This window comes from Panthera leo, chromosome C1, assembly GCF_018350215.1.
Source record: "Panthera leo isolate Ple1 chromosome C1, P.leo_Ple1_pat1.1, whole genome shotgun sequence".
NCBI lineage: Eukaryota > Metazoa > Chordata > Mammalia > Carnivora > Felidae > Panthera > Panthera leo.
Window position 1 is genome coordinate 48811516 of NC_056686.1, and position 24627 is coordinate 48836142.

Below are 24627 nucleotides of genomic sequence, written 5' to 3' on the forward strand. Positions count from 1 at the left end.
GTGTCCTCCTTAATTCCCATCACCCTTTTTCCCCACCCCTCCAACCCTCACCCCCACCAACGCTCAGTCTGTTCTCTGAATTTAAGAGTCTCTTATGGTTTGCCTCCCTCTCTGCTTGTATCTTATTTTTCTTTTCCTTCCCCTATGTTCATCTGTTGTGTTTCTTAATTCCACATATGAGTGAAATCATGATATTTGCTTTAAACACATTCTCCAAGGCTCAACTCAAAAGTTACATTCTTTTTGAAGATTTCTCGGATTCCCTGGCAGTGGCTCTGTTCTCCATATTCCACCTGTCTATGTTCAGCCACTTCTCAACCTATATTGTAATTAGCTGTTTATGTGTCCATCTTCCTTGGTAGACAGGATCTTTAAGAGGGAGAGGATCATGTCTTAACCTCCACTTTTCTTCATGGTGTCATTTCTATAGAAACAACCTGTGACAATTCAACCTCATAATCAGGCCATAGTAAAAAAACAAAAACAAAAACAAAACTTCTTTCTAAATATTCCAAGAGACTCTGATCGTAATTTCCTTTTCTTGACTAATCACTTTTTATTTGATCGGTATATACTTAGGTTCTAATGTGAACACAGCCCTGTGTTTGGTTACATAAAGAATATTCACAAAGCATAAGGAAAGGACTAAAATATATGGAGCATCTACTCTGTGCCAACTGCCATGCTAGCATTTTATAAATACCATCTCATTTAATCTCTGTCACACCCTGGGAAGTCCTATTGATTCTATTTTGCACATTAGGAAAGTAAGGCCCATGTAATTAAATCACTTGTTCAAGGTCACACAAGATGTAATCCTCATAGTGTGTGCGTGTGGGGTATTTTTAATTTAATTAAGGTAATATAACACACACACATATACAGTTTATTTGCAAAGTTATTTCTTTTGTGTCAAAGCTGTAGCAAAGTGAAAAGAATAGAAATTCTGAGTCCTGTTTCATGGCTCTGTAGCCCAGTAGCTATGCAGCTTTAAATATGGGATAAAATCTATTTTCCTCCCAATATTGATTCTCCTCCAGCACAAAGCACATGCCCATCCCTGTGTGTGCCCTGCCTGAGTCCTGTGAGATTGGCCTCCATAGATTGCTCTCTTGGGCTCTCTTATTGTCTCCTTCTGGTTGGAGTGTACCATTTCTGTTGGGACAGAAATGAACACACTTTGAGCAGATCCCTGTGTCCAAGCCTCCATTTCCTCATCTGTAAAATGGGGATAACAACATGATCACAGGAATTTTGTGAGGATAAAATATGTTAAAAAGTACTTTGTAAATGTAAAAGTACTACCGAAATGCTTATAATTGTAAATTTAATGTTCTTTCCTATTACAGTTTGCATTTACATTTACCAAATACCTACTGAGGATCTATTTACAGTAAGGTCGTATGCTAACTTCTGAGAGAACTCCTCTAAGCAGAGATTTTGATTAGAGAGGGGAAGAGGTGCATTTAGGCTAAGGGAGGGTGGATCAGGTTTTAATAGAGGAAAAGAGATGACTCAGCCTTAACGAATAGCAGGATTTTTGTTGGGTAAAGTGGGTGGAGGCAGTTCAAAAGATTGTAGGGAAGAGGAAATGCATAAGGGGATATGCAGAGATAGGAGAGAGCAAGGCATATTCAGGGTGAGTGAGCAAACCAGTTTCATAGGAGAAGAGGCTAGGAATTCAGTGTTGGGCCAGATTTTCAAGGACTTTCTAAAGAGTAATTATATCCTTTAGGAGTCTGGATGGATAAGAGGAAAATAAATTCCAATGTATTTTAATAGCTTTTTCCTACTATGGCATCTGTCCTATGAAAAGCTCTACATTGAAAAATAAGTGATCCAGAGGGATTTGGATGTCTTCACAATATGATTCGATTGATTGTCCTAATGGATTTTGCAGCAGATTGCATATTACAGTGGCCAAGAAAGGATTTGACTGAAAATAGACAATTTAGTCCAACCAGTACCTTTGTCAACAAATATTTCTTGAACTTCTATTAGATATTATCTTGGGACCTAAAGAGGTTTTAACACGCACGCACACACACACACACACACACACACACACACAGTTCAATTACTAGAGGTTCTTCACGTGTCTTTATTCCTACTTTTCTCCCATACATGCTCCTAGGGTCCAGCAGAGGGCTTGGCCTATATTTGGTAGATACACAGTACACATGTATCATTTGTATTCCTTTTGGTTAAATAATAAAATGAACGACTCAGTTAAGATATGATCATAGTTACCCAGAATTTTCTGTGGTGCTAAAAATGTTCTATATATGTGCTGTTCAACATGGGAACCACTAGCTATATGAGCCATCAAGGACTTAAAGCATATCTAATGCAACTGAGGGGCTGAATTTTAAATTCTATAGAGAAGAAGGGAAACAAACCACAAAAGACTCTTAATGATAGAGAACAAACAGAGGGTTAATGGAGGGAGGTGGTTTAGAGATGGGCTGGATTGGTGATGGGTATTGGGGAGGGCACTTGTGATGAGCACTGCGTGTTGTATGTAAGTAATGAGTCACTGAATTCTATTTCTGAAACCAATATTGCACTGTATTTTAACTATAAAAAGTTACTATGTCCAAAAAATAATATTATTTAATACAAATTTAAATTTAAACAGCAACATTTGGTTAGTGGATACTGTATTGGACAGTGCAGGTCTAGAGAGAAATGTCTTATAGTAGGAAATCCACGTATAAAATTCACTCATCATGTCTTCATAACACTCCATAGTTGATAAAGTCCTTTTCCATACAACCTAATTGCTACAATGTTTGAGTCATGGTTTCATGGTTTATGGAGTAAACCATGAAAGATTCCAGGCACTTCCCAGGAACTCCTACCTTGTTGTTTCACTTTAAAAATACAATTTAATCCATGTTTACTCAACTTCTTTCCTAAAAGGTTAAATGGGGGTGGCAGGAGATGATTTTCCAGCTGTAATCAGTGTGATTCATTGAATGTGTTTACACCTGGCAGGCTTAAAATAGTACAGTCTTAATTTAGTAGCACCTGTAGCCAATCTAGCTAATTATAAAAAGGCTTGGTAAGCCCGTGATTATGTTAAGAGACAGACTTGCTATGTGAGTGGCCGCATGAACAGCTTGCTAAGAACTTCTCCACGGGTAAGATGGGTAAGCACAATGTGCTTATTTTTTATTATAATTGTTTGAAAAATTATGTGCATATATGTAAAACAGAACGTATAGACAGTGTGTAACATAATTTTTACACAAAATATAGGGTCAAGGAAGCCTTTCCTAATTCAGCATTCTAACATTATGTAACCTCAAATTATCTATCTAATACATGCTAATATCAAATGTGTCTAATATATGCTAGAGTATATTATATGAATTGAGGACTTTTACCTTTGTAAGCATGTTTTGTTTAACAAAATATTAAAATTTGTACCTTCATTCATTATCAAAGCTTTGAACCTCCACTAATTTGACCTGAAATACAGTCCTTCCTTCTCCCTTACCACTATTACCACTACTTGCCAAGGATCCTTATATTAAATTATTGTGAGTATTCCAGAGGAGATGTAATTTTTTATATAAAATAACCACTACTAAAATTTAAATTCAGTAAAAACAAGTGTTTCCTCTTTCTGATTTCAGTTTTGGTTACTGACAAAAACCCAAAGCCTTAAATAATGCTTTGTACCTAGTAAAACCTCAAGCATTTTATGTTAATCAACAAATATAACCAAATTTGCCTATATCTTTACAATCCCTCATTCTACCTTCCAGTACACTCCCCATCTGTTTAATTGACCACAAATCATTCTGCCACTCACAAGTTACTTCCTATGCAGCCACCTGGCCCCTTCCTGACCTCCTCTAAACAATGGCACTGTATGTCCACCAGGTAGCTCCCTATCCCACTGCTGACCTCTGTGAGCCCACCTCTAGGAGTCCATCACCAACAAGTGCACTCTTTCCACTTTATGTGATCAGCTCTTTCAGTGGGGCGTCTCTATAACAGAGCTGATTGATGCATCTAATGATGTCATTCTTCAAATGGCTCTTCTTTCCAGAAAACATAGGTGATTCTGGACCCAGGATAATGGTGGTGGTGGTGGTTTTATATATGGTGTATATGGTGGTGTTATATATGGGTGCGAAAATTCTCAAATGTAATCTGCTAGTATAAATGAACACACAGCTCTCAGCAATAGTCAGGCCCATTTGGTCTGGTCCATTTTTTCCAGACTTCACTTAGTGTGATTTTTCTCTTAGAAACCTTATTTCTTTTCTCTCTCTCTCCTAGTCCAAGCCCCTTCAAAAAACTCTAACTTATTGTGTGGTTATGGTATAGGTTTATGCCCCCTTAGAGGAAGTTCCTGGGCCACATGAAAATCAAAATCTGTATTTGAATATCTTTCCTGTTTTTAAAAAATATTTTTAAGTTTATTTATTTATTTTGAGAGAGAGAGCAAGAAAAGCAGAGATAGAGGGAGAGAGACAGTATCCCAAGCAGGTTCCACACTGTCAGTGTGGAGCCTGATGTGGGGCTTGTACTCATGAACCATGAGATCATGACCCGAGCCAAAATCAAGACTTGGACGCTTAACTGACCAAATCACCCAGGTGCTCCATGAATATCTGTTTGTTCTTTCTAAGATTAGTTATCCCAGATAAGTCAGGCTATTCCAGGTGTGACTCATGGAGGGAATGAAATTGGAAAGGCTTTGCAGTTAAGGAGGTCATTACTGGGGTGGGATAAGATTTGGAATGGGATGTGACCCTTTATGTTCCCTTTTATACTTGGTCATGAATTAAAGATGAGAAGTTAGAAGATTAGGTTACCGGACTGTAGAACTTTTTATAACTGTTTCACAAAGCTGATGAGGTATTAGAGTTACCTGGGTGTCTTAGGAACACAATTCTGGGATGCACCCAGGTTTCCAGAGACTTTTATTTTCTAGTGATGGAGTTTTTTAAGCATCCCCTGGGCTTTGGGAAGCTAGACACAACCTCTAGGATATTGCTCCTCCACTTTTACATAAGTGGAACACATCAAAAATAATAATGTTAATGTTTGCACATGATGGAAAAGGAACACAGGCTACAGACTTGTAGCCTGGAGAAAATCATTCCTTGGGGCTCCAGAAACACCAGGGCCAACAGGGTGCCCAGACTGCAGAGAGGCTTAATCTTGGCACACCTACATTCCTGTGTAGGTACACATGCACATGCCCATTTGGGAAGCTTTGATTTAGAGAAAGTGTAACCTAACTGAACCTTTCAGTATCATATCTGAATGAGGCCAAAGTAACTTGGTAGGTCTATATTCCCTGAACAGTATTAACTTAAAGAGGATGGAAGACAGGTGAAAATTTGTAGAAGGAAAGTGATTCCAAAATAAAATGTTTTCTATGACTAAATCTACAGAAAGATAATTTGCATGAATACAAGAATAACTGGAACTTAGAACACTTGATTTTCAGGTTTTGCTAAAAAATCTTTAACCTTGAATTCTTACCTTGGCAAAGTTCTTTGCCAGAGCATGCCTATATTTCTAAATGTATCTTATTTCCCTCTTTAAATACCCTAACTTCCAGCCAAAAGAGACTGTGTTTACTCCAATAGTTTGGTGTTTCTCAACAGGTGCTTTATGCTCAAACTTGTTTCTCTTCCTAGATCACTCATCCTTCATGGCCCAACTCAAATTTCACTATCTCCTAAAAAATTTTTCTCTCTCACCAGAAACAGAAACCATATCTCCCTTAAAATTTTTTTTAAAAAATATTTATTTTTGAGGGAGACCGAGAGACTGAGACCATGACCAGGGGAGGGGCAGAGAGAGGGAGACACAGAATCCGAAGTAGGCTCCAGGCTCTGAGCTGTCAGCACAAGAGCCTGACACAGGGCTTGAACTCATGAACTGTGGGATCATGACCTGAGCCAAAGTTGGAGGTTGAACCAACTGAGTCACCCAGGTGCCTGCATATCTCTCTTTTTTGCACTTCTGTGAACTCTTATCTGGGCCTCTATTATTTTACTTTTCACATACTATATTCTCTTATAGCTATTTACACATGACCTGATGTGTAGGAATTAGACAAGCTTAGGTTCAAATATACAATCTGCCACTTACAAGATGAATGACCTTGTAAAAAATTACTTAAATTTGCCAACTTCAATTTCTTAATCCAACAGATGGAGTGTGAGAGTATCTTATATTATGGACGGTTGGGAAACAATGGCCTCAGTTCTCCATCCCATATCCTTGCCTTTTGTAATGTGATTTTTGTAGCTCATATATCAATAGGTGGTCTATTTCTCTACTCCCTGAACTTGGGCTAGTCTTGAGACTTGCTTTAACGAATAGATATGATGGATGTTGAGTGTGCCAGCTCTGAATTTAGGCCTCAAGAGACCTTGCATATTCCCATTTGCTCTTCTGAACCCTGCTCAGCTGTCATTTGAATAAGTCCATGCTAAGAGTATTGCTGGAGCATGTGAGCCCACTTAGAGCAGAGACGAGCTGTCCTACAAAGGGCATTGTAGATAAGCCAGCAATTAGCTGATGTATGGGAAGATGAATAAGTGAATGGTGAATACAGGTGATAAGGAAAGAATCCCACACTGAGCCCAACACAAATTACCAACACAGAATTGAATTGTGAGCTTAAAAATACGTGGTTGTTTTAAGCTATTCATTCCCAAACTTTAGCTTGCACCAGAATCCCTTTGAGGGCTTGTTAAAAACTCCAGAGTTTCTGATTCATAGGTCTGGGTTGGGGTCCCTAAATTGCATGTCTAACAAGTCTCCATGTGATATTGATGCAGAAGGTCCAGCTACAACATTTTGAGAATGACTATTGTATGCTGCTAGGTTTTGAAGTGATTGGTTAATGTAGCAAAAGCTACTTGGTAGGGATATTGTAAAGCCTAGTTATTACAGATGTAAAGTGTCTGGCAGATAGTAGGCACTCAAGAAGTTTAGTTACTATTCCTTGTTCTATCTCTGTGACTAGTCTATAACTTCCTTAAATGAAAGGACAATTCTCTAGTAAGTTCACTCTAGTCTTATCTCTCAATTTGCATATGGCAAACACTTAAATTTCAGGCCACTATGTTACATAAATAGCAAGCAGGTGTCATGCACAATTTCTTTGCTCTTTATCATGATTAATATTCTCTTTCATAATTGGGAGACACTTCCTAAAGTATCAGTTTCATAAATTGATACTCTTTAATCAACTCTAAAATCCTTGTGGCTTTCTTGCATTCATAGGTCTATTAAATTGTAAAAATCACAGAGGATCAAAATTTTATCACAGGATGGTTGAAGATGTATAGTGCTACAGCATCTTGGGGGATTGAGGATTCTGGAATGAAGATAGCTTAAGTAATCACCCAGGAAAAAAAGAAAGCCAAGGAGAGAAAGTTTTGGAGAGAAGGGAGAGATTATAGACTGGAGATCTGTGTAAAGTCTAAAGGCCCCTCTAGTGGGAATACAGTGTAAGAAAATAGAAAAGGAAAAAGTTGTGTGAAAATAAACTATTAGAATTTAAGATTTGGAGGATGGATTTATTAAATAATGCTTGGAGTATATATTCTAAAACAGATTCCGAAGTGATTCTGATGTGCAGTAAGTTTGGTAATGAATATTTTAAAATACACTCTTTACTGTCAACAAAAGCCATGATAAGAGAGAAATCTATATCACTTCTGTGAGGGCTGAAAATCTGATGCTGTGGACATTACCCATTACATCCTTCAATGTTTCCTACAAAATTCCATGAAAAGAATTTCTTTCTTATTTAGTGCTGGTAAAAAGATTGTCTTTCCTGAAGAATTGATATAGTTTTTCCTTTAAGATGTTGAAAGTTATAAAACTCATCATGGTTATCTCCTCATTTTGGCTGCTAAAAAGCTGACAGCGAACTCTGAAGCTTAGCCATTTCCAGATTGTATTAAGTCCCCTCTTTGCCCAGCCCTCCTGTGAATATCTCCATGCTACCATTTATACATCATATTTAAGTTATTCATTAAGTATTTTCATAATTTTCCTGAAGACCCTAAAGTAGGGACTAGATCTTCTATATTCATCTGTAGTGACTAAACATAGTGCCTGGTGTGCAGATTGTAGGGATTTTTTTTTTTAATTTTTTAGATTTTTAAATTATTATTTTTGGCTAAAGTATAGAGTATAACCAGCTAAGTCTGGTAACTATCAGATGATTTATATTAACACTAATGGTTAATAGGTTTGTTATTTCATGGATTTTAATTTTCTGTTTTGTTCTAATCATATGTATTTCATTGCTGAGTATTAGGAGCAAATCCTTTCCCTCTATTTCTTATATTTTAGGTGAAGAGTTCAGTTGTCTTACACCTCTGGCCTCTTTCTGCCCCTTTACTTAGTCTATCCCAAGGGAGTTGGAGTGACTCATCTGATTGGTAAATCTGAGAAGAATAATCCAGACATATTCAGATCAAATCCTTCATTTTTTTCCAGTTTCATCTTTTAAATCAATTAGATCTGTGTTTGATACACTTTCTTTTATTCCTCTATTTATATAGATCTAGCTTATCCTCTGAAAGCTCAAATGCCTTTATAAATACATTCCTTACTCTTTGATTTCTTGATACTTTCTCCTCTGTCACTGCCAGAATTAAAATTGTTTCCCGAGCCCCCATTTTTCTTCACCTATAAAGCACTATTTAATTGCCTTGCTGCTGTTGGCCCTTGCATGTTTCTGAGCCAGCTTATTTCCCAAGACTAAAGCATCACAAGAATGCTTTAATGAAACTTTTGGTTTGGGATCAAGGGTTATTTTTCCTACTTTTTCTGTAGAAGGGGAACTTGCATCTCTAACCTGATAATAGCCCCACTTTTCTTTTTATTTTCCCATTAATAAAATCTATTTTATTTCAAATATTAAAGCTACAATCTGGATTTCCAATATTTATAAGTATCATTAGCAGGTACTATAACAGAGAGCCTCAGGAATAATATAAAACCAGAAAAGCCACACAACTCCAGACTAGCATTGGCTTGGTTCCAAATGAAGGTCAATGTTTATAACCTGAATGCCAAAAGTATCTTGCAATGGAATGTAGATCTAGTTGACAACCATGTTAGACAGCATGAAATTATCAGTCCTTTAATGTCTGAATGTAGTGCATACAACAATTGTTTAGTAAAGGGATATAAGGAAGACTAATGAAAATAGTCTGAATAAAACATTTCATGATCCCGGATTCAACCAGGGGTTTTGGGGAAGTCCTTAAAACAGTATCCACCTTGTAGTTTAAGTTCTTAAACAGTGAGCCAAAATATATTGCCTCCCATCTTTTATAAGACTCAGTTGGAGGGTGTATTTTATACATGGGGCAGTAAACTCCTAATGTTAATCCAGACTACACAGATTTATTCCCTTAACCATAGACAAGACCAAAGGTCCACAGTCCCCCATAGAATATTGGACATTTAGAGACAGAAAAGAATGTATACTCCCTGGGAAATACCCAAGAGGAAAAAAAGAAAGGGGGTTGCAATGAGCATGCCCAGTTGACACTTCCCAAATGTACCCGCCACATACGTGTATGTCCCATCACTTTCCCTTGACTGGAGTACGAAAAGAGAGGGAGAGCATTCAGTAGTGTTATAGAAATTGAGGCAAAGAGGCAGGTCAATCATAACCTTTTAATAAAGTAAATTTGTAGAAATGATTAAAAAAAATACATCTCTTTAAGTAGGAAAGCCTGCTCTGAAATTCCTAGGTATTCTCTCTAGAATATGGTTTAATATTCCAAAATGAAAAGTTTACTAGTGGGGTTGTGGTTCAATCTCCTTTTTTTTTAATTTTTTTATTATTTTTTTTAACGTTTATTTATTGAGACAGAGAGAGACAGAGCATGAACGGGGAGGGTCAGAGAGAGGGAGACACAGAATCTGAAACAGGCTCCAGGCTCTGAGCTGTCAGCACAGAGCCCGACACGGGGCTCGAGCTCACGGACCGCGAGATCGTGACCTGAGCCGAAGTCGGCTGCTTAACCGACTGAGCCACCCAGGCGCCCCTCAATCTCCTTTTTGACAGTAAGATCCAAACCACTGCCTAGGAGTAGCTGAGCAGTAGCAGTATCATCAGCGTTGCGATCCTTCCAAGCAGTATCCTCACACTTGTACAGTAAAAGTTGCCCAGGGAAGCGCTATGGTATGACAATAATGAGGATGACAGAGGGTGTAACACTCACAAGCCCTTGTTCGCCAGACATGTGCCAAGGGCTGTATATACTACCACATTTGGTCTCCAAAATGATCTTCTGAGTTGAGAATCCATATTCTCATTGTATAATTAGGGAAAACAAGGTAAAGTAGCATACCAAGTAGAGCTCCTGAAGCTGAAAGTAGCAAAGTCAGGATTTGACCCCAGAGTGGCTGACTATAAATCATGTATTCTTTCACAAACGCCAAAGTAAACACCTCTGTAAATATTATGGGGCTGGATTACGAGAACTCTAAGCCTCTTCCGACTTTGTGTTTCTATGACCTGACAGTGTGAAAAATTCCTGCTAGTTAAATGCTACCCCAGATCATCATTTCTCTTCTTTCCTCCTTTCATATTTTTTTTTTGTTTTTTCTTTATGTGAAAGTTCCAAAGGGCTGATTGGAAAGGTCTTGCATAAATACAGTAAAAGTCATTATGAGGTTATCCAAAGGACAAATTGGGGAGGAAGGCTATGCTACAAGTGGAAAATTGTTGTTTGAATTACAACCTGGTCGGATCTGCTCAGAGATCAGTAGAGGAAAACATTACATGCCAGGATGCTGTAGAATAGATTTTACCTCAAATTCTAAGACACAAAGAATATAATTTAAAAATGGAAGATAAGTATTTTACAAATATCTTCTTAGATATCTTAATTTGAAAGACTAGAGTTATATAGAATCCTGATCATCATCATTCTAGGAACTATTCCAGATCTATGGTTCCCTAATTTAATATTTGGAAAGATCACTGGACTTTGAAAGTAAAGGTTTGGTTCTTACTGTATGAAATAGGATATATTGGTTGGTCTCTCTGAGTTTTAATTTCTGTACAAAGACGCAAACATTTATTCCACGGACTTGCTGTGAGTGGTCAAGGAAAGGAAAAGTATATTCAAATGCCTGGCACAGTGCCAGGCCTCTAGCTGCTATTAATAAGTGACAGATTGTACTTAAATCATGGGAGGTACATCATTACATTTCCTCAGATCCCAGATCACTTTCTTGACAAATTCCATAATCTTAGAAAAGTCTGAAAATAATTTGCATTTATTCAGTCATCCAATTACCATTTTTGAGGTGCCTGTGTTATGCCAGATACTGTGTTCCTCTCTGTGGACACAGATTAAAGCAATGTTTTCAAATTGCTTCTAATGGACTAGAGAAGAAATCAGAAAATAGATAATTATAAAACAGCATGAAACATCATGTGATAGAAATAACCCCCCAGAAAGGATCCCTAACCATAAAAGAAAAATGAAACTAAATGTACTCGGATTTGTAAGTGTAGTCTTTCTTTGGCAACTCAGTAACTTTCTGCTTTTGGCCAAATCCCATATTGTCCTTGCATGTGACTCTGATTCTTACAACTTGAAGATACTTGCCTGTGATACTGAAACATACACTGGACATGGGAACAAAAGAACTGTATCTTAAGTCTGGGTTTATCATTTAGCAGTTGCTCGAATAGGCAAGTCAATACACATCTGTGAACTTTAGTTGTTCCTTCTGTTAAAGCACATCTTTATACTTGCGTGTGGTGTGTGTGTGGTATGGGTGTGTGCACACGCATTAAAAGAATTTTTCATTGATGGAATACACCATTTGATTAGCTATTCTGATGAAGTTCGAAAGATCAGTAATAGTGGTTGGGTTTAACAGTTGTGAAAGGGGCAAGAAAAATGGACAGGGTCACTTGACACAGAGCAGCAAGCTGAATGGTTACCAGAGGTCAAAGGCTGATTACATGTACTGTTTTTTGTAATGCCAGCTGAGGGTCTGAATCTGTCTCCTGGATCCAATAATGAGGTTTCAGTCCAGGATGGTTAATATAAGGTATGCAGGCTGATACCCCACAGTAGACATGCCTCTTTGTAGTCCTCTTCCCTATTGAGTCCAAGTAGAGTCTCAAGGTCCTTTCTCAAGACTTCTGCTTGGATTAGTCATTACTAATCCATGAGGGTTGGCCCTCAGGTTGAAATATTGTCATTCTAGACTTAGAATCAGAGTCTGATGGTCTCTCTGGCATTGCCTCATGGAATTTGCTTACTACCTGTAATCTTGCAGTCAGTGGAAGGAACTATCAGGAAAAAGGATTTCACACATTTAGTCCAAAAGAATATTCAGAAATTATAATTAAATACATACTGTGACCAAAGACTTAGTGCCTAAAAGTGTCCTCACAGCTGCTCAGCTGAATCCCCAGGCTTCCTTAGTACCCTGTGATTTTTTTTTTTTTCATGATAAATGTCTACTATCTAAGGTCATTTGCATGTGTCTTTGTAATAATAGGCAGAGGTGAAAGCCACTAATAGCTTTGTCATGAAATTATATATAGACATAATTTTGTATATTGACTTTATATTTACAGTGTACAAAGATATGGTTTATGTGTACATATATAATGTGCATATGTATAATGTGTATATACATGCATATGTGTTACATTTATTTTTCTTGCAACTGTACTGTTTTAGTTCAATTTTCATTATTCATAGCTGGTGTATTAGTCATCTTGAGCTGTCATAACAAGATTGCATAGACTGGATGGCTTAAACAATAAAATTTGGTCTTTAGTTTTATTTTCTTAGAATGATTCTGGCTTCAACATCTGAAAATATTTGCCTCATAACATGAGTTGGGAAGTATCCTAACTCTTTGATTTTCTAGACGAGCTTGTGAGCAATTGATCAGTTTGATGATACAGTCAACCATTCAATGGAAAAATACCAGTGAAGCCATCGGATCCTGGAGTTTTCTTTGTGGTGAGGTTATTAGCTACAGATTAAATTTCCTTAATATATATGACTATTAAATACAGCTATTTCTCCTTGAACTATCTTTGATAGCTATGTCCTTTAAATAATTTTCCCATATCTAGATTGTTCAACTTATTGGCAAGTGTTCATAATACTCCTTTTTTAAGTGTCTGTAGGCTCTGTAGAGGTGTTCTTTCCCCCTGCTACTTCCCTCCCTCTCCCTTCTCTTTTTTACCCTCTCCCCTTCTATTTACTTAGGTTTGTTTCTGATATTGGCATTTTTTAATTGAAGTATAGTTGACATACAGTATTATATTAGTTTCAGGTGTACAGCATAGTGATTCAACAATAAGACATATTAAGCAACGCTCACCACAAAAGTGTGGTTACCATCTCTCACCTTACATAGTTTTTGCAATATTATTGACTATATTCCCTATGCTGTACTTTTCACCTATGTGACTGGTTTATTTTATAACTGGAAGTTTGTACCTCTTAATCCCCTTCACCTATTTATATCATTCCCCCACCCACCTTCCCTTTGGTAAGCACCAGTTTCTTTGTATTTGACTTTGTTTCTGTTGTATGCTTTGTTTTTTATTTTCCCATATAAGTGAAATTGTATGGTGTTGGTCATTTTTAGTCTGACTTATTTCAGTTAGCATTATACTTTCAATGTCCATCCATGTTGCTATAAATGGCAGGATCTCATTTTTTTTTATGGCTGAGTAATATTTCACTGTGTGTATGTATATATACATACACACATAGATACATGTATACATATATACATACATACATACATACATACATACATACATACCACATCTTCTTATCCATTTATCAGTGGACACTGAGGTTGCTTCCATATCTTGGCTATTGTAAATATTGCTTCACTAAACATAGGTGTGCATATATCTTTTTCAAATGAGTGGGTTTTTTTTCCTTTGGGTAAATACTCAGTACTGGAATTACCACATCATATGGTATTTCTATTAATTATTTGAGTAAATTCCATACTATTTTCCACAGTGATTGTACTAATTAACCTTCCCACCAACAGTACATGAGGGTTCCCTTTTCTCCACAGCTTTGCCAACAAATTATTTCTGGTCTCTTTGATACTAGCCATTCCGACAGGTGTGAGGTGTTATCTCATTGTGGTTTTGATTGGCATATCCCTGATAATTAGTGATGCTGAGTATCTTTTCATGTGTCTGTTGGCCATCTTTATGTCACCTTTGGAGAAATGTCTACTTGGGTCCTCGGCTCATTTTATAATCAGATTATTTGGGGGTTTTGTGTAGTAGTATGAATTCTTTATATTTTTTGGATATTAACCCCTTATCAAATATGTCCTTTTCAAATACCTTCCCCCATTCAGTAGGTTGCCTTTTTGTTTTGTTGACCGTTTTCTTTACTGTACAAAAGCTTCTTATTTCCGTGAGGTCCTAATGGTTTAATTTTGCTTCAGGAGACATATCTATAAGTGTGTTGCTAAGGCCAATGTCAAAGATAGTATTGCCTAAGTTTCCTTCCAGGACTTTTATGGCTTCAGGTCTCACATTTAGGTCTTTTTTTGTGTGTATGGTATAAGAAAGTGGTCCAGTTCGATACTTTTGCATGTAGCAAACACTACTTATTGAAGAGACTGTTTTCCCCAGTGTATATTCTTATGTCCTTTATTGTAGATGAATTGACCATAGAAGAATGGGTTTATTTCTGGGCTATCATGTTCCATTGGTCAATAACCATTTTTGTGCCAGTACCATGCTGTTTTGTTTATTACAGCTTTGCAGTATATCTTTAAATATGAAATCAGGATACCTCCAGCTTTCTTATCTGAAGATTACTTTGGCTATTCAGAATCTTTGTAGTTCTATACAGATTTTGGAACTGTTTTAGTTTGTTACAAATATGGTTTGTATTCTGATAGGAATAGCACTAAATTTGTAAATGGCTTTGGATAGTATGGATATTTTAACAATATTCTTTTGATCCATGAACATGGTATACTTTTCCATTTTTTTGTGTGTGTTGTCTTCAATTTCTTTGACCAATGTCTTCTGTTTTTCAGAGTATAAATCTTTACCAACTCGATTTAATTTATTCCTAGGTATTTTATTCTTTCGGTGCAATTATAAATGGGATTTTTCTTGATTTCTTCTTCTGCAATATCATTATTAATGCATAAAAACACAGCAGCTTTTTGTTTATTAATTTTATATTCTGTAACCTTGAATTCATTCTAATAGCTTTTTGGTAGAGCCTTTAGGGTTTTATATGTACATAGGATCATGTCATCTGCAAATAGTGACCATTTGTCCATGTCTTTTATTTTTCTTGTTTGATTGCCACAGCTAGGATGTCCAACACTATGTTGAATAAAGATAGTGAGAGTGGACATCTTTGTCTTGTTCCTTATATTAGAGGAAAAGCTTTCAATTTTCACCATTTATTACATTAGCTGCGGGTTGGTTATATATGGCCTTTGTTACGTTGAACTATATTTTTTCTAAACCCACTTTGTTGAGAGTTATTACCATGAGTGGATATTGAGTTTTGTCTGCATCTCTTGAGAGGATCATATGATGTTTATATTTTGTTGTGATGAATCACTTTGGTTGATGTGCACGTAGTGAACTACCTTTGTCTGCCTGGAATAAATCTCACTTGATTGTAGTAGATAATCCTTGTAAGTGTTGTTGAATGCATATTTTATTGAGGATTTTTGCATTTATGCTTATCAGGGATATTGGCCTGTAGTTTCCTTTTTTTGTAGTATCTTTGTGTGGTTTTGGTATTAGGGTAATGCTGGCCTGGTAGAATGTATTTGGAAGCTTTACTTCCTCTTTTTTTAAATTATTTTTTATTTTCAATAGTTTAAGAAGAATAGTAATTAACTTTAAGTATTTGGGTAGAACTCACCTGTGAAGCCATCTGGTTCTGGGAGTTTTTTGATTACTGACTAAATCCTATTACTGGTAATTAGTTTGTTCAGAATTTCTATTTCTTGGTGAGTCAGTTTTGAAAGGTTGTTTCCAGGAAATTATCCATTTCTTCTAGGTTGTCTAGTTTGTTGGCGTAGAATTTTTCATAGTAGTCTCAGAATCCTTTGTATTCTCATGATGTCAGTTTCAATTTTTTTTACATTTCAAATTTTACTTGAGCCCTCTCTTTTTCTTCATGAGTCTGGCTAAAGGCTTATCAATTTTGATCTTTTCAAAGAACCAGCTCTTGGTTTCATCTTTTCAGTTGTTTTTGAAATCTCGATTTCATTTATTTCCATTCTGTTTTTTAATTATTTCTTCTACTAACTTGGGTTTTTATCCATTGATTTTTTTGTTCCTTTAGGTGTAAAGTTAGATTGAAATTTTTCTGGTTCCTTGAGGTAGTCCTGTATCACTATAAATTTCATTTATATATATTTTTTTCAGTTTTTTTTCTTTGTAATTTCTAATTTCATACCATTGTGGCTGGGGAAAGATGTTTAATATAATTTTCATCTTCAATTTATTGAAACTTGTTTTGTGACCTAACATGTGATCTATCCTGGTGAATATTTCATGTGCATTTGAAAAGAAGTGTACTCTGTTTTTGGATGGAATGTTCTTTTTATATCTGTTTGGTCTAATTTGTCACTCATAGTCAGTTTCCTTATTGAATTTTCTGTCTGGATGATCTATTCATTGATTTAAGTGGAATGTTATAGCCTCCTATCATCTGATTTTCAACTTCTAGCTTTCTCTATTAATGTTTGATTTGTGTATCCACGTGTTCCTATATTTACAATTGTTATTTCTGGTTGGACTGACCCACTTATCCTTATGTAATGCCCTTCTTTGTCCCTTGTTATAGTCTTTGTTTTAAAGTCTATCTTGTCTGAGTATTGCACATTGGCTTTTTTTTGTATTTGCATGGAATTTTTTTTTTTAATTTTGAGAGCGTGGAAAAGTATAGGGGAAGGACAGAGAGGGAGAGAGGGAGAAAGGGAGGGAGAATCCCAAACAGGCTCCACACTGTCAGTGCATAGCCCTACGTGTGGCTTGAAATCCTGAACCATGAGATCATGACCTGAGCTGAGGCCAACAGTCAGATGTTTGACTGAACCACCCAACTGCCCTATGGAAAGTCTTTTCCATCTTTTCACTTCCAGTCTGTATATGTCTTTATGTCTGAAGTAAGTTTCTTGTAGGCAGCACATAGGTGGGTCTTATTTATTTTTTTTTTTAATTCATTCATTCACTATATGTTTTTTGGAGCATTTCAATCATTTACATTTAAAGAAATTAATGATAAGTACTTTTTGTTAATTTTTTTCTTGTATTTTTTGTATTCTCCCTTCCTTCTCTTCTTCTCTTCCTTTGTGACTGATGACCAAGACTAGTGTTATGCTTAGTTTTCTTTATTTTTTGTATTATCGATTACAGATTTCAGTTTGTGGTTACCCTATATAACATCCTAAATAAATAGCAGTCTATATTAAGTTGATGGTTGCTTAAGTTCAAACACATCCTAAAAATAGTATATTTTTATTCCCCCTTCCATGTTTTATGTATACAATGTCCCATTTTACATTTTGAGTCCTTTAACTAATTTAGATGAAATTTATTTTACTATTTTTGTCTTTTAATCTTTCTACTAGCTTTGTAACTGATTGATCTACTACCTTTATTATGTTTGCTTTTAATTGTGAATTTTTTTCTCTTCCTATTTTTCTTCTAACACCTTTTTGTATGTGCTTAAAGAAGTTCCTTTTAACATCTATTGTAAGGTCAGTTTAGTGATAATAAATATTTTTAACAATTTGTCTGTCTTCACAATTAAAGGAGAGAAAGAATTTGCAGGGTAGACTATTCTTGGCTGTAGGTTTTTACTTTTCAGCACTTTGAACATAGCCTACCATACCCTTCTGGCCTACTTCTGCTGAAGAATCAGTTGATAGTCTAATGGGATCTCCCCTTATATGTAACTAGTTGCTTCTCTCTATCTGCTTTTAAAATTCTATTTATTTTTAATCTTTGACATTTTAATTGTATGTCACAGTGTGGATCTCTGTGGGCTCTTGTTTGGGACTCTGTCTTTTCTGAAACTGGATTTCTGTTTTCTTCTCCAGGTTAAGGAAGTTTTCAGGTATTATTTCTTTGAGTAAATTTTCTGCCCCTTTCTCTCCTTCTGCTGGAAGCCCTATAATGCAAATGTTAGTATGTTTAATTTTCCCAGAAGTCTTTTCACCTACCCTCATTTTTTTAATAATTCTTTTTCTTTTTGCTGTTCAACTTGGGTACTTTCCATAACCTTGTCTTCCAGAACACATATCTGCTATTCTGTATCATCTAATCTGCTGTTGATTCCCTCTAGTGCATTTTTCAATTCAGTTACTGTATTCTTCAGCTATGATTCTTTTTTATATTTTCTGAGTTCTTCCACTCTTCAGTTCAGGGAGCATCTTTATGACCGTTACTTTGAACTCTTTATCATCAGGTAGATTGCTTATTTCCATTTCATTTAGGTTTTTACCTGAAATTTTGATTTGTTTCTTTGCAGCATATTTCCCTGTTCCCATATTTTTGTGGACTTTGTCTTTTTGTTTCCATGAGCTAGACAAAATAGCCACTCTTTCCAATCTTGAATGACCTTGTATAGGAACATCTATGTAGATGTGTATTTCTGGTGGCTTTGGCTGGCTGGAGCCTCAGTGTGTTGGGGCTGGAGTTCCTGGGGCATTCTACACTGAGATTGCCCTGGTAGTAAGGCTGGAGTTTAAATGGACACAGTCCAGGAGTCTCAGGACATTAGGCATAGGAGGTGCCCTTGTGAGTTAGCTGAAGCTGAGGTGTGCACAGGCCAGTAGATCTATGGTGGTTCACACAGGGGGCACTCTGGCCGGAGAGCTGGATCTGAAGTATGTGTCGGTTAGGAGGTTCTGGGGTGTTCCACACAGTACCCTGGTGAGTCTAGACCTGACACAAATGTGGGTTTGTCATATCCTGGAGTGCTTTGTACTTGTGTCACCTTGGCAAAATGGCTAGAGCTATAGTAGGCACTTTACACTGTCCTGGTGTGGACCAAATTGGGACCACTTTGATGGGATGGCTGAAGGTCAGGTGAAGGGATCTTTAGGGGGATGGCTGAGGCTGGTATGGACGAGGGGCATACGACTAAGTGCTAAGGTAATTGGCCAGGTAGGGTGCACACCATGCTCCTGTCTGTGCTATGAAGGTGGCAGGGGAGCATAAACAATGGCACTCACCAGTCCTTTTGACCACTGAGAATATTCCTGCAGTTTCTCTAGGGCTGTTTCTTTTCTATTCTAGTTGTTCTTTTAAGCTGTGGGTTTGTTTGTTTGTTTGTTTGTTTGTTTGTTTGTTTTTCTGTGTCCCAGGGCATCTGGGTCTTGTTGAAGTGGTAGGTTGGCTAGGATGCCCACGCCCTGCTCCTATCTGCACAATCAGGGCAGAGGGAGAATATAAACAGTGGCACTTGCCTGACCCTGGAGAGCATTCTGTAGGTCCCCCAGACCCTCAAGTGCTGGTTCCTTTAAGTTCTAGGTGCCCTTTTATACCACAGCTTTCCCCCCCATCCTCTGTGTCCCTGGCTAGATGAATCTGCTCAGTCTCTCAGCACTATCCCTTCTCATTGCAGTTCAATATTGGGGATAGAGGTTCCCCTTGTTACCGTTGGTCTCTCCCACCATTCTCCATGTAGTCTTTCACTGAGCAGAAGCTATTCAGTCAGCCCTCTGTTCTGCTTCAGGAGAAACTGCTCTATATGCAGGTGTAGATTTGGTGTGTTCATGGAAGAGGGGATTTGAAGTCTTTCTATATTGCCATCTTGGACCCCTCAATCTGATACTAGTATTTTTAAATATTCTTATCTCTAATGAGACTGGTTAGAGTTTTATCAATTTTATTGACCTGCCGGTGAAACAGGTGTTTTTTTGTTTTATTTATTTTTTTTGCTACTTTGCTTTCTTTTACTATTTTTCTTTTTTTGCTCATCATTATTATTTCCTGCCTTCTCCTTTCAATTTAATCTGCTCTTCCATTTTTCTATCTTAAGGTGAAATACTGTGAATTGCTTTGACTTTTTTCCTCCTAATTAAAAAATTTTTTTTAATGTTTATTTTTTATTTTTGACAGAGAGCATGAGCGGGGGAAGGGCAGAGAGAGAGGGAGACACAGATTCTGAAGCAGGCTTCAGGCTCTGAGCTGTCAGCACAGAGCCAGATGCGGGGCTTGAACCCACGAATCGTGAGACCGTGATCTGAGCTGAAGTTGGACGCTCAACCGACTGAGCCACCCAGGTGCCCCCTTTTTCCTCCTAATTTAATCAATCAATGCTATCCATTTCCCTCTAAGCACTGTTTTATTTGATTCCCACTTTTTTTTAAATTTACTGTTTTTTAAAGTTTATTTTGGGAGCCACTGAGAAAGTACAAATGGGAGAGGCGCAGTGACAGAGGGAGGGAGAATCCCAAGTAGGTTCTGTGCTACCAGCACAGAGTCCAATGCAGAGCTCAAACTCCCAAAACTGTGAGATCATGACCTGAGTCGATACTAAGAGTCAGATGCGTAACTGACTGGACCACCCAGGCCCCAGTTGCATCCCACGTTTTGATGCATTTTCATTTCATTCCATTTAAATGTATTTTTTAGTTGTGCTTTTTTTCCTTCAAGTTATATAGGAATCGTGGTTTAATTTAAAATATTTGATAAGTCTTCTTTCAGATATTGTTCTGTGACTGATTTCTAGTTTAATGCCGTTGTTGTCAAACACACCTCCTATGACTTCAGTCCCCTTCAGTTTATTGTGACTTAGTTTATTGATCCACAAATTATCTATCTGGGTAAAAATTCTGAGTGCACTTAGAAAGAATACACATTCTGCTATTGGTTGGAGTGTTCTATAAAAGTCTTAGGTTAGGTTATCTTGGGTGATGGCATTAAATCTATGTTCTTACTAATTTTCTGTCTACTTTCATCAATTATTGGGATAGAAGTGTTGAAATCTCTATCGATAATTATAGATTTCTCTATATTATCATTTTTGCTTTATGTTTTGAAGTTGTTTTTAGATGGATACAAAAGTAGTATTCTGTTCTTAATGTGTCCTTTTATCATTATGAAATGTTCCTTTTAATAAGATTCATCACCTAACAGGCTTTAATAAAATAAAACTTAATAATGGATTAATTTTAATGGAGGGAGGGAATCTTAACCTTCTTTATTCTCCTAAACATGAAGGTATAGGAAGCTATAAAATGAGGCAGTCATCCTAGAATACAGACTCTTTCCTGATTAAACAGATTGCATGGAGTTGTGTTTTCTATAGGGCACTTGTAAGCCTTTTTGCTAGATTGCCCTCCCATGGCATAGGTACTTGGTCTGTCTTGTTCATCACTGTATGCAACATCTAGAAAAGTATCTGAAACATAGTAGGTACTTAATTACTTAATGATATGAAATCTAGACACCTTAAGAATGGTATTCAAAGCCTACTAAAGATGGCCTTAGGCTCATTTATCTCTACCCCCTGGCTTTGGGAATCCTGTTGGGCTACGGGATGAGATAGAATAAGTTGTCAAAATCAAGTCTTTAAAAACAGCGTGTAACCAAAGGTGGTTTGAAGAGCAACATGCCAGGAAAAGACAGGGTAAGATCTTGGATACATGGCAGGGATGATATTAGGCATTTGTTACAAGGCTTCTTTAACAGAAATGTCAGTGTAGTGTTATTCCAGCAAAATCCATGTGGGATCTTTTCAGGATCCAGAAGTAAATGGAAATATGAGGTGAAGGTTATAATAGCAAGTAATTTTTTAAGTATAGCTTATTGTCAAGTTAGCTAACATACAGTGTTATATACAGTGTGCTCTTGGTTTCAGTGGTAGATTCCCAATAGCAAGTAATTTCTTTTGACATTGGTTGTGGGCACTAGTACCGAATGCCCAGGCTTGGCTCGAATAGACTCTATCCACTTTAAAGACACCCTGGTGTGGCCCTAGAAATCCCACTTTTAAATCATGTGGCACTTATTTGCCATTCATATCACCTTACCTTTGCTCTCATTCCTTCTGTCTAGAATAAATTCTCTTTCACACTCCCTTTCCTGACCTCCTAGCTGGTTGAAATCTTACTTTTTATGAGTAGGATAAATTGTTACTTTTGGAAACTTCCTGTCCCTGTAGGCAAAATTAATCTCTCCCTTCTGTTTTTCAAACCCTTTTTATCTTGGCACCCTTATGGCAATTATCATGTTCCGTTACCATTTTTGTTTGTGTCTGTTCTCTAGATATAGTGGAGCCATTTTATAAATAAAACCATACTTTTAATACTGATGTTGTTTTTTTTTTTTCTTCTGAGTCTCTGTGCCTAGGATAGTGTCCATGACATAAGTTGTTAAGTATTTTCTAATGAATTAGTTGAGTGAATAAATGTTATATAATCACCAATTTCCCTTCCAGTTGAGACATTGCTATGTCTGTGGCCTGGATGGCTGTTCTGACTCATAATTATGTCATGACATCCCAGAACTTCACGGTTAATTCACCTATCAAAAACTCAATGAGAGGAATGAATTTGTTTTAAATTTTAATATCAGAATAAACAATCCACTTTTGTCCAAAAGAACAAAACCTGTGAAAAGCCAACTTCAGTAGTATTTAGGAAATGTAAGTCAAATAATGGAATGCTGCTTCTTGGCTATTATATTGGCAAAATTTAAAAAGTTATAATAATTACTGCTGGTGGAGATGCAGAAAAATCACTAACTTACGTTACTGAAATTTGAAATACAATTTCACAGTAGCTATTAAAATATATATACCCTTTTACCCAGTAATCCTACTCCTGAAAATCTATTCCATAGAATAAAAGTTTGAGGATATATGTACAGAGTGGTCTTTTCAGCATTAGTTGTAGTTTAAAGCACACTGGTTGAAAATAATCCTTATCAATAGTGGAATGGTTGACAAAAATTCTGTTAAGTGAAAAGTGGAACCTCAGGGGAGAGTATGTGGTATGACTTTATTTTAGAAAGGAAGAGAAAAGATAAAATACTGCTGGCTTAGGACCCCTTGGTTGGGTATGAAAAGATGCATAGTTCAGGTGGCCTTTGATTTTTCTGTGGTTGGAAGTGATGGTATGAAGTAGAGAAGGATAAAGACAAAAGAGATAAGAAATTGCAAAGAATGATTAACATTAGATTAATGGAAAAGCTAAAATGTTCTATTTTATCTAAGTTAGTATTCAAATGCATCATATGCATAGAAAGCATGAAGAAACAAAAACATTGATTTAAAAATGGCAGGGAGCTATGCCTCCTCCCTTTAGCTTTTGTCATTTTGATATATCCATCAACTAAATTAAAACAAAAAATGAGACAAAGTTATTTTCAAGAGAGCTCTTGACAGTTACAGAAGTGCCTTTTAGCATATTCTTGTCTTTTTTTTTTTAAATCAAAGAAGAAAAATACTCCTATATGCACACATATATCTTTTGTGTTAGAAGGTATGAGTTCCTGCTCATGGAGTCAGACACCATAACACAAAGAAAGGTGTCCTTCATTTGGTTACTGTTGTACTCCACACCTACTCCCTACACCTAAGACAAATATTTCCTGTGATCCTTTAGGCTGTAAGCTCCTTGAAGACACTCTCTTTCTCTTTACCTTTGTAATCCTCACACTGTGTATGTCTGTATGCAGTAAATACACAATGACTTGTACTGAAAGGAAAGGAATGGAACTGAATGAATACCATTTGAAGGATCTAAATGGAAAACACACTTCTGGAAAACACACAGAGGCACTTGGCCCAACGCACAGTCACTTACTGATGGACAATAAAAAATAATGCATTAACCTTGTGTTTTCTATGGGGGGGAGGAACTAGAATATCCAAGACCTATATAAAGATATGGATTGCCTTGATTAGTGCAGCTGTACTGCATCAATTACAAAAAATAAAATAAAGACTATCCTATTCTAGACGTGCAAAACTGTAACCATTTTATTTTCAACTAAGTTGCATCTAAGGTGACAGCATATTGACCTACTTGTGATCTTACTTCATATAATAACCTATATAATCACCTACATACAATTCACCTTCATTTAATCAAGCACTTCCGGAATTATGAACTGCTCTCCAGAACTGCTTCCCCTCTCTTCTTTAATAAGAAAGTGTGTCATTTGTTCTGCTGTCTACCGCCCCCACCCCCAGCACGGTGCCACCCAGCCCCTTTTCTCAGCTGGCAAGCACAGGCCCCAGATGCCAAGCTGTGGAAGATATTTTATCTGCTGCATCTGGTTCCTTAGTAGATTCGACAGGCCTCTGTGCTGGCAGCCTCAGAAATGCCTTTGGGCTTGTCACATGGTGAAAACTCCCAACTGGCTGTCTGAATTGCCAACCATGCTTTGGCTCACTGAAAAGAAGGGAGAAACGGCAGTTTTTGTCCACCTACTGATAACCTCTTGCTTCTGATCTGAAAAATATATTCCCATAGAGCAGCCTCTTTGAGGCTTGAGGTTTGAGGCTGAATTCCATCCTTTTGATACAAACTTGCAAACAGTACATGACAGAGTTTTGCTTCCTTGGCCAGAGAGGAAACCCCCAGCAA